Below are 12,425 nucleotides of genomic sequence, written 5' to 3'. Positions count from 1 at the left end.
CACTGCCCACCACCCCAAGAACACCATACAAACAGTTAAGTTTGGGGGTGGAACCATAATGGTTTGGGGCTGCTTTTCAGCAAGGGGTACTGGCAGACTTCATATTATTGAAGGCAGGATGAATAGAGAAATGTACCGGGACATTCTGGATAAAAATCTGCTGCCATCTACCAGAAAGCTAAAAATGAAAAGAGGGTGGACATTTCAGCAAGACAATGATCCCACACACAAGGCCAAGGAAACAATGAAGTGGTCAGTCAATCACCTGATACAAATCCCATAGAAAATCTATGGAGAGAACTAAAGATCAAAGTTCATAAAAGAGGCCCAATGAACCTTCAAGATTTAAAGACCATTTGTATGGAAGAATGAGCCAGAATCACTCCTGAGCAATGAAGACGACTGGTCTCTCCATACAACAACTAGAAGCTGTAATCACCAACAAAGGCTTTTCTATAAAGTATTAAATATGTGTGTTCAATACTTATTCCCTGTGTCATTTCGCTTCATTTACTATGACTCAACGTGTATACTTAAATGTTCTGATTTCTTTGTATGAATTCAACACTTGGCTTGATGGCTACATCTGGCTATATCACTTAGAAATCCCCTCACTGACAAAAATGCCGATGTGTCAAACACCCACCCTCCCCACTGTATTTTAAAAAATAAAAATTTAAACAATGATCAGATATACATTTCTTAACGAACATGCTTGTTCACAGGCGCCAGTTTCTTTTTCCGCCGGTGGGTGCTCGTCACAACGTCAAGCAATGCTTAGGTTACTTAGCAATGACAGATGCTCTGGAGCACCTACATGCTTTGAAAAAAAGGAAGTTTTGCTGTGCAAGATTGTAATTAATTTGTTTGTGACGTGCACACCATCGCGGGTCCCACTTTACCATCGTGGGTCGCACTTCACCACCGTCGTTGTGTGTGGTTATGACAACCGTCACAGCCCTAATCATGAGCCCCATTCACTTCCATAGTAGGAAAAAATAATATTATGGAAGTGAATGGGGCTTATGAACGGTTTGGTTAAAAACATTCCTCAAAATATCTTCCTTTGTGTTCATCAGAACAAAGAAATTTATACAGGTTTGCAACAAAATGAGAGTGAGTAAATTATGACAGAATTTCAGTTTTTTCCTATATTGGTTCTACACGGAAATCTCCCGGAAGTTAGGTTTGGGCCACAAAAGCGTTTATGTATGTTACTGTCGCTGAAACCGTCTATAACAGGGTTCCTCAAATCCTACCCTGGAGAACCGCTGCCCTGCAGAGTTTAGCATCAACCCTGATCAAACCCATCTACCTCAGGTATGTTTGATTAAAGAAGACACACAGTCTTTCAACATTTTACCATGTTCCTATCTCAACTTAGATCAATCAATACATACTTATCTTTTTTCAATGCATGCACTTCTAATCTTTGTACAGCGTGTCGTGAATGTGTTAGCATTTAGCCCAGCCCCATTAACTCCTCAGGATCCAAACAGGGATTAATTTAAAAGCCACCAAACACTTCCATGTTTTTTCCTATTTAAAGACTGTTACATGAGTAGTTACACGAGTAAGTGTGGTGGCACAAAATAAAACTTTTGTTTTGTTCCTAAGGAATGAATTGGGCTTGGGTAAATGCCAACACATTCACGACGCGCCGCACAAAGACCAAAAGTGCACACATCGAAAAAAAGGATTTGTATTGATTTGTCTAAGTTGAGGTGATAACATAAAAAATATTGAAAAACCTGTGGTGCCTTCCCTTAAGGTTGAAGCTAACTCTGCAGGGCACCGGCTCTCCAGGGTAAGATGGGAGGAACCATGGTCTATACAGAGATAAGACGAAAAGAAAATGCCATTAATATTTTTTTCAAGGCAGTTCCCTTCAGATGGGGCATTCATATAACAAACGTTGTGTCTACAATACAGATTGGCCTGAAATTAAACAAGAAAAATCTGTACAGTTCCGGCAAGTGAATCTGTGCATATAAAATGTTTTCATTTGTGAAACAGGTGGAGAAAGCAACAAATTGTGCCATTTTAGCTTGTATTTTCAATATCAGTATTATATCAGTTTTACATTTTTACCTGGGGCTATCTTTTAATTCAGAAACATACAGTAACTATACAAGTATATTAATATCTAGCATAAGTATACAAATATAATAAAATAAACATTACAAATACCAAAATGTCAGAGATTCTGTACCAGATGTGACAGATAAAGAAAAATTCTCCAAGCTGCCAAAAATCACCTTGATCCTTGGTGCATCTAGGGGATAAAAAAGAACACAATATAATTCACTGAAAAGTATTGTACCTTTCCTTTAAACAAGATTATTTTTTATTAACATTTTTAACCAAATTTGACACTGAAACATTCTGGCAGTGTAAACTAGTGATGCCCGCATTGAAAAATATAGGGATGTATTAATTAGTCTAAGTTGAGGTAAGAACATAGTAAAATATTGACAAACTGTGGTGTTTTCCTTTAATATAGAGATAGAATAATGATAAACATTTTTATAACATTATGTAGACCCACAAATTAGTATTTTTTGTAAAATAAAATGTGCTTCCCTAACAAAAGAAAGTCAGATACATCAGGGATGGCACGATAATTTTTATTTCTCTACACTATGCCTTAAAATTGATAAAGCTGGTTTTATATTTGCCAGTTAATACTTACTAGTGTTGGATTTGTCTTTCTGTTGGTGCCTATTCTTACTGTAAACAATGCTTCAATGTTGATCTAAAAGAAAAAAGAAAGAATTAATGTGTTTCATCTTTAGCAGTTATCACTGTTGGAAAATGGAATTTAAAAACATGTTTAAGCCAAAAATGTATCACCTTTTCAAGACGAGCATGCTGTATAATACATTTCTGAGAAGTTACTATTATTATTATTAAAAATGGTAGAACGTACAAAATATATTTTTTATCTACCATCATCAAATGTCCCATGTTCCCCACATGTATGTGGTATAAGGAACACATGAATTAGGGTCAGCTTACACTTTAGCTTCTTCATCAAATTTTCTTTCCGATCAAATGCTCTTTTTTAACACTGAAGCACCCTGCCCTCTTGGAACATGTAGCATTATTTTATGTGGAGGTCATTTTAACTGAAACAGAAAATCACAACCGAACTGTCGAGAAGACCTTCCCTATTTTTTAAATGATCAATAGTGTTTATGGCACAGTCCAGCAAAGTCGCATTTCACAGCTTGTGAGCGCCACAGTTGTATTAAAATAAAATCACAATTAAGATATAAAGTGTTATTACAGAATAAAAACAATGATAACAGTGATATGTAAATTTTGTTGGTGTGTATGCAGCAGTGTTTCTCTTCTACTCATTACTGCTGTTTATAATGTTAAGGCCGTCTAACTGATTGTGATGTTTGATCTCCTCCAAACTGTTTTTGGCAGAGACTCCTACATATGATCCACTCTGTGCTGTCACGCTGGACCGGAGCACCCTGTATGTTTGTGCATTGTAGTGGCAGACTTCATTCACCCCAATGGAAAGCATATTTACACTGTCTGAATCATTCCTATCCCCTACTTCATGCTAAGAACTAGTAAATGTATGTCTTATCTCATGTGCGTGTGATATCATGTTCTGTGCAATTTAGGGGGCAGGACACTTCAGCATATAACTAAAGAGCATTTGACTGAACAGGAAATTTGATGAGAAGATGAAGTCTAGGATTGTGTCATAAAAATTCTAGAGTGACGTTGCTCATGAAGTCACAATCGTGCAGAAGCATGTAAATGCTGTTAAAAACGCTAGGCAGACACCAATTGTGAGCGCTTGCCAACGTTTTTGGCAACGTTGTTGTAGTATTTGTCAATAATTTCCAATAATATGCGAACACAGGCTTTATATATTGGGATAAAATTAATACCTTATGTATGGCGTGGTAGGAGACTTCTCTGGAGCTTGAGGGGGAAACGCACACAAAAACAATATTAGTCATTTTATTTAATGGGATGTGGACTTTCAAAATTGAAACGTTACTCACCAGCTTGAGATAAAACACATTCTCGGTCTCATTTTGACTTAAGTCCCAGCGATCCACAGTAGATCCTAGAAAAAACAGGATTGTATAATCTTCTACAGAGCCCAGTGATCAATTTACACATTCCAAATATACATTACTATTTATGCTTCAAAATAAACGCACTAGTATCACTGATAATCATAATACGGAAAGTACGTCAGGATTTTACGGTCGCAGATTGATTTTAGAGTTTACTTAAAAACTTCGACGAAACTTCTGCTTATATATTATCAACATCAGCTACAGAGCGTGTCAAATGCTTCATATAACTACCTTGGAACAACATGTATAACTGCGAAACATTTAGCTTGTTAACCAAAGGTTTTATTAGCGTAGTTACAAGAAAACAAAACACGACAAGAAGCCTTAACGTTACTATAAACGTCTCATCAATTTCAGACATCACGTTATGTGAGCTTGACCTAATAACGACTAACAACACACATTACATTAGCGGTTCTTACATTGATATTTGCAAATATCGTTCTCGGGCTAATCGCGGTTAGCATCTTACTTGAACACTTTCTTTATGCGTCATTAGAAAAATGGTAAAGTAAAAGGTATTTACCTGCTGCAGTTTTCCATATGTCCGGTACCCGTTGGTAAAAGTCTTTGTCCATATTATGTTTTCTAACTTAAGTTCAACCGAATAAAAAAATACCCGATAGAGGTAACCAATTATAGTAAAAGTCAGTAGTGGACCAACCGATGTACTGCTGCAGTTCTGCAGAGTGAACTCCTCCCTCCAGCAGCATCAGCAAATACTACCGGCTGCAGGAGTTTGAAATGTTGAAAAGTGCGCGCTGAATTGTCATAGGCCAGAGATCTGGATGACGGTCAAAACAACCAATCAGGGCTAATAACAACAAGGCGAGACACCCAATAGCGTAATAATAGTGCAACCATCGCAATAGTTATTTTTAAAGTATTATGTGACTACAAAAAACCGCGCGTGCGTGTGTATATATATTGTTAAAGGGACACTTCACCCATTTGCATTGAGCTGTGTATAGTTAGAAACCAAGTCATGTTTTTGAATGGTCTTGCATCATTCCCCCTGTTTCCCATGAGACAGGAGAAATATGGATTTCAGTGTTGCACTTCCTTCTTTCAATGATGTAAAAATCATCATTTTGCATCATTGAAAGAAGGAAGTCCTATATCTTTGTAGAGGGGGTGAGACTACAAACACCCCTTTTCTCGGTCAAATAGGCACCAAATTAGAAAATTATGTTACATTTCGACTACAAATATGATCCACTTTTAATAAAGATTAATGTTTCCACGGGTGAAATGCTACTTTAAGAAGGCAATGCACCCATGGTATATTTTAAAAGTCCTAAATGTCTTTTTTGTATGCAAGAGGTGGGAGATGTTGAAGTTACAAATGACATGTCTAAGTAGACATATGGCCAATACATACACACTCTGCTTACATCAGTAACTGAAAGAATTGCTAACGAACAAATCACTGCTGTCTACTGTCCATAAATGAAAGTTGAATAAAAATTAATGTGGCTTTGGACAGAGGCTGAACTGTAAACATGTTAGGCCTACAGTATGTGAGAGGAACATGCACCATGCACAAACACTACAGTAAAACTCTCACTTCTTTCCCTACTGTACAGATGCACACACCCCCTCATGAAAATTAACATTTTTTGTTGTTGTAAAAGTGTAGTATTCTCTTTTTTTGGTATATTGATTACTATTAGCAAAACTACACTAACCATGGTTTAACTACAGTAACCATGGTTGAGTTTTGTAAAGGCACACACATGCGAGATATCCCTCACTATAGACATAGTGACTTAAACACTGTACTGTACCCAGTCAACATGTGAGATCACGCGATAATCACAGTAAAATCACATCATTTTCATACTGTGACATTCTCATCTTGTGAGTTATGTGCAAGCTCTTTGTGAATTCAAAATGTTGAGTTCAGTGCACAATGAGTGTGCCATGACCTCACATTGACCATAGTATGGCAACAGCAAGTGTGTCGTAATATGATTTGAGCGGACACTGAGTGTGCTGTGACCTCACCTCAGGGCCATAGTATGAGCGCACAGTGAGTGTGCAGTAACCTCAAATTGTGACAATAGCCTGAGTGACCTCACATTGTTGCACTCACAGTACACTGACCTCTCTTCCGAGGTGCATAAATTCAAAATATGTATTCGGAGTGTTATGTGTGTTGCTTGTCATTTCAAAATATGTGTACATTGCGTCATGTGAACCATGTGCATCACGTGTCTTGACAAAATACATGCCTGCTGCACACGCATCGAAGGTTTTTGTGATACAAGAGAAGCTCACGTTCACAAAATACTCACAAGATACTAACTTAACAGTAAACTCTGATTACACATGAGATTAAGTGAGTATCTGACAAATGCGAGTGTCTTTTATTATAAACCCCTTCAAAGCATCTGCAGCAGGCTTGTATTTTGACATCCCGCGTGATGCACACAAGTTTACATGACGCGCCAAACACATATTTTGAAATGACGAGCCACACACATGACGGCTGCATACATGTGACAAACTTTGCATTTTGCGCCCTCAAAAAAAGAAGTCACTGGCCGCAACTACTATGTTATGTTCACAATGTGAGATCATGACACACTCACTGTGAGCAGGCACAATTTACAAAGTACCATCAAGATGTTGCTCAGAGAGCTAATATGCTAGCATTTGCTATTTGAAAAACAGGTCACTGAGATGTCAACATTTATTTGCAAATCATACAGTGAACCCTTAACAAGTCATGAACACACACATGCACAGAGCAAGTATCACTGCATCACCCAAACACTGCAATCACTTCCTTCCAGCTGTGGAAATCAAACCAACGTTTTCCAGACATATGTGTGTTGTCCTGCTATGACAAAGTGAGTGTGCCGTGACCTTACATTATTATGACCATGGAATGAGAGCACAGTTGGACCATGAACTCACATCGTGACCAATGTGAGGTCACTCATACTATTGTTACAATGTACACTAACTTTGTGGCCTGGTGGTTATAGCGAGTCAGACTTTGTAACTCAGAGATTATTTGTTCAATCCCACAGCTAAGTTATTGAAGTGTTGGGGTGTTGCAGTGATAGTTGCCCTGTGTTGGATGTGCATATCTGTGTGTGTGGTTTTTGTGTGTTCATGACTTGCAGTGGATGGGTTCATGCAGAGAGAAATTCATGTCTTTTTTACTTTTTCTTTTATTTTGCCCGATATCAGTTGCAATTAAATAGTGACATGTTTCCAATAGCAAAAGCTAGCATATTAGCTCTCTGAGCACCCTGCTGAAAAAAACAGCATCAAACCAGCATGGACCAGCATGGGAATTATGCTGGTCTATGCCAGGTTTAGCTGGTGGTCACCAGCATACCAGCACCAAAACACAATATATGCTGGTCATGCTGGAATGACCAGCATGGGATGCTGGTGCTAATGCTGGTTTGGTGCTGGTTTAGCTGGTGCTAATGCTGGTGCTGATGCTGGTTTAGCTGGTGCTAATGCTGGTGCTGATGCTGGTTTAGCTGGTGTTCACCAGCAAACCAGCACCAAAACATGCCGGTACTTGCATATGGTGGGGTTTATGGGGTAGTACAGTGAGTGTGAAGTGATCTCATATTGTGACCTTCATATGAGCACACATTGAGTGTGCAGCGTGCTTACACATTAAGATCATGACCCACACAGTGAGTATCTTGTGAGCTCATGGTGACTTCCCTTACGAAAATTAACCATGGTTTTACTACAGTCAACTTAAAACCAAAAAAGCATGGTTACTGTAGTAAAACCATGGTAACCACAAAATAACCATGGTTTTGACAACCATGTTTTTCTAAAACCACAGAACCATGGTTAGTGTAGCCGTTTAGTGTAGTAAAACCATGGTCAAAGACCCGAGGTGAGGTATACATTAAAGGGTTAACCTGAAGTAGTAAAACCAAAAGAAAGTCAGCATCTCTTTAGTGTCCTCACTAATATAAGAAATTACTGTCTTCCACCCAGTGCAAGCTTTTTACATGAACCCCCAAACCCCACCCAGAAAAACACAGCACAACTTATTAAAGTTTATTTAAGTTATTTTAATGTTTGATTGTTCTGTGAAATCCCGGGGTAATTAAGTGCTAAAAATCTACAAGAATTGAAATTGTTTCCCGTTTTTTTTTTTTTTTTGCGCCACTGGGTCAATACAACGTAGTACGCATGTGTCTGCAGGAAGAGCCGCTTGTGCGAGTGCTCCATACTCCAATCCAGTAGGTGGCGGTAAATGCACCTTAAGTTGGTTTGCCACCCACCATTTAAACAACAAAAGAAGAAGAAGAAGAAGAAGAAGCCGCTTGTGCGCATGTGTCTGCATCCAAAGGTTACCACGACAAGTTTGCGACTGAGTAAATACAGGTAAGAACAGATAAAGATACTCTAGTTATTAAACCAATTTATTGACGTTATATTTAAAAATATAATGTTGGCTCGCTAAATATTAACCACATTTTAGCCATGTGCATCACGTATTAGTTTATATTTAGCGTATTAGCCTAACTGTTAGTTTGTTTCACGTAATAATTGTTTGCTGCATTTCAGCTTGCATATTAAGTTACACGTGTTTTTTGACCGGCATGTGAATATTAATCAGTTCGGTTACTCAAATACTTCTTGCCATCTACGGACAACGTTTCGTATGTAATGAATTTCTCACTTGTCAAACTTGGTCTGTGTGTGAGTGCTACAGTTAGGGTTGCCAACCGTTCCGTATAATACGGAATCGTCCCGTATTTGACACATAAAATTCTTGTTCCGTATTGAACTGATACGGAACGCAGTTTGTTCCGTATTTTAATGAAAATGAATTCAGTGCAAATACATGACAGACACATAGCTTATAATATGTCAGCCATGAACAAAGACCGCGTCATTTGTATAAGAAAACCCTGACGGTGCGGTAATGTCTCCCTCTGTTTGTCTATGATCAGCGTAGCATTTTTAACATCCTGCAGCCACATCAGGGAATGCCCTTTTAATTGGTCGTTTCAGTCATGTGATGTCGCGTATCATAGCAACGATGACGACAAGTGACAACAGCGGGAAATGTAAAAATGACTGCATCCGAGCAGCCGGCGAAAAGGAAACGAGCACAAAAATATAGAATTGAATGAGAAAATTACTACCCGTGGCTGGAATGCGTGAGGGACAATGAATACACGGCCCATTGTACCATATGCCGTCGCGTTTTTTCTGTTTGTCACGGCGGAGTGTGTGATATAAAGCAGCACGCATGAGGAGATAATCACAAGAGGAGCGAGAGACTGCGGGCACAGGATGGAGCTATGTCAAGGTTCATTGGTCGTCAGTCGTCTCCAGAGGCTCATATGGTATGTAATTATGTGGATTTTTAAAACTCAAATATAGTTGATAAGAAAGTGATTATATTAAAAGAGATAGTACAGGTTTAGCCTATCTCTCCAGTGCTCTCCCTCTGTTCCTGCGTCCAGGTGTTGTGTCGAACTCAGTTCCCCCCATGTTTCCCCCCAGTGTAGTGCCTTCATAGCGCCTTCACCACGCTACATTTAGAAAGATTAAAGATTTGAATTGGTTATACTAAAAAGGCATGATATCATGTATTTTATAATACAATTTATTAAATATTTCATACATTTGACAGTTTTCTATTAGGGTATTTCTTTTAAAATATAGCCTGTCTTTTCTTTTTTCCTTTACTGGTTGTTTTAAAAATGTAATGTTTGCATACATAATTAAATAAATATTATACATATAATATAATTCATACTGTAAAAATAATTGACTTACCATTAAGAACAATACAGATACATTACAGAAATGCACACATATACATCTCAGCCATTAAAACTTTAAATATATAAATAATAAAACCTATAACGTGATAAAAACGCCATAAAAACACTACACTGAAGGGAAAAATAGGGGGAACATAGGGGGAACAGACTTCGACACAACACCGGTCCCTCCCGTCTCAATGTGTCAATCATTTCTGATGGGTTTCTTATTAAATAATTATGGATTTAGATTGCGCAAGGTTTAAAAAGGGGGTGGGGTCTTATTATAAACTTAACAAAACCATGGTTCATTGTTGGCAAAATGATCATGATTGCCTTTATATTTCACATGTGGTTCAGTCTTGTATACTTATTAGGCATACTTTGCTTTTCATTAAATATTTAGGCGTAAGAAGTTGTATGAAATATATTTATCTAAATTTATTAATTAGTTTTCACTATTTTCATTAGAAGTCTTCATTTCAGGGGTAATTTTTTTCAAAATTCTCTTCCGTGGGGGCATGTCACCGGACCCAGGCAACCACCCCCCCACCCCCCGTTCCTTATTTCCATTTCAAAAAGGTGGCAACCCTAGCTACAGTGGCATATATTATGGCATGCCACTCATGTGAAATATGAAAGTAATATGAAACATTCAGTCACTCAAAACCCTAGGTCAGTTTAATCCTGGGTTATCTTGCATGACACTTCACAATTTACCTGGGGTCACCAATTAATCATGCATATTTATAAATTAATGTTTTTTATACCACTGGCCTGTTGAATGTTTTATTCTGATTGGCTGAGAAATGTTTGATTGATTAAAATGTGATTACAGAAAAATAACCAATCTCACAATTTTTTTCTTTCCTTTCCTTACAGATACTACAGTACGTGATCTGGAGCTTGACTTCACATGTTTTGTGGTGATTAAAGGCGGAGTCCATGATGTTTGAAAGCAAATGTTGATATTTGAAATCACCTAAACAAACACGCCCCTACCCCAATAGAATCTGGACCTTCTGTTGATAGACCCGCCACACACATATGCAACCCGGCAAGGATGTCGGTTAGTAGACACGCTCCTTACTGCTGATTGGCTATAAGTGTGTTTTGGTAGTCGGCCCGTCTCCTTTTCCAAAGCGTTTTTCAAACATCGTGGACTCCGCCTTTAACAAATTGTGCGGTGCTTTTGGCATTGTCTATCCATGTATAATTGTGATGTTCCAGGAGTGCTAATGGAAGCTACACGGTATGTAGATGTTTGTTCCAGTATGTTTATGTGTGTGTACCTGGTAATTATCACGTTGTGGGGACCGAATGTCCCCACAAAGATAGGAATACCAGTAAATTTTGACCTCGTGGGGACATTTGTGAGGTCCCCATGAGGAACCAAGCTTATAAATCAAACGGAATGATGTTTCTTGAAAATCTAAGGTCGCAGAAAGTTTTCTGTGATGGTTGGGGTAAGGGTTTGGGGAAGGGAATAGAATATACAGTTTGTACAGTATAAAATGCATTACGTTTATGGAATGTCCCCACAAAACATGGAAACCAGAATGTGTGTGTGTGTGTGCGTGCCATGGAACAAATATTTATTTTATACCTTTTTGTGTGTTCTGTTTTTGACTTTTTTCCCCTGACATCAAGACACCAAAATAATGTTTTAATACGCATTTTCATGTGTTTGTAAAGAAAATAAATGGTGTACTTCACTGTTATTTGTGTTATTCTTTATTCTGACATTTACACTTTTGTAGTCAGCCCACACACATTTAGTTTATTTTGATTTATATAGCACTTTTAAAAGTTTTATTGTTGTAAAGCAGCTATACATACAATTATAATTTAAATAATGGTGATAGAAATTGATAAAATAAAATAGACATTATATGGTAGGAAAATACTTATATATGTGTGTGTGTGTATATGTATATATATATATGTGCGTGCGTGCGTGCGTGCGTGCGTGCGCGCGTGTATATATATATATTAGTATTATTGCTAATTATTCTCAATGTACATATGGTAAATGAAAACTGACAAAAATTTCAAGTGTGTTGCTTATATTGTAAGGGATTTAAAACTTTTGGTTCTTTACAAAATACTTGCCTGGGCTATTCACTGTACTCCTGACTTTTGTCAGATTTATTGAAAGGTCTTTCTGTGTTACATTACTGAATTAGGTATGTGTCCAGTGGCACAACAAGACTCAAAATCTGATCCTGAAAAACAAGCTTTAAAAGTCCAAGCATTGTTTGATGTAAAAACTTATGTCTGGAATTACAGTTTAATTGTAAAAATACAAATAAATATAAAACTAAGAACATTTTCCTTAAAATTACAAATAAAAATGTTAAATTGTTAGTATGGTCATGCACTTTAAATATAATGAACTACACATTTAATTACAGATTTTTATTGTAAATTTAGATGAATTTGTATGTAATTCATGAAAACAAAAAAGTACTGTATAAATAATATAGTATTTTCCCGTTTAAAAACGTAGATTTTCTGTATTTTGTCTTTAATTACAAAATACTTA

At 37.4% G+C, this 12,425-nt stretch overlaps 1 long non-coding RNA gene across 1 annotated transcript; it reads right to left on the bottom strand.

Annotated features, from left to right (window-relative positions):
- Window positions 1-1,980: 1,980 nt before the first annotated feature.
- Window positions 1,981-4,890, bottom strand: LOC129416776 (uncharacterized). The gene is made up of 5 exons (XR_008635518.2): window positions 4,639-4,890; window positions 4,032-4,096; window positions 3,915-3,948; window positions 2,693-2,755; window positions 1,981-2,275 (listed from the first exon to the last, which is right to left on the bottom strand). It is a non-coding gene; the product is annotated as an uncharacterized lncRNA (long non-coding RNA).
- Between the last annotated feature and the right edge of the window lie 7,535 nt (window positions 4,891-12,425).

This window comes from Misgurnus anguillicaudatus, chromosome 3 (genome assembly GCF_027580225.2).
Source record: "Misgurnus anguillicaudatus chromosome 3, ASM2758022v2, whole genome shotgun sequence".
In the NCBI taxonomy this organism is placed as follows: Eukaryota; Metazoa; Chordata; class Actinopteri; order Cypriniformes; family Cobitidae; genus Misgurnus; species Misgurnus anguillicaudatus.
This window is presented reverse-complemented; position numbering and strand designations above follow the sequence as displayed.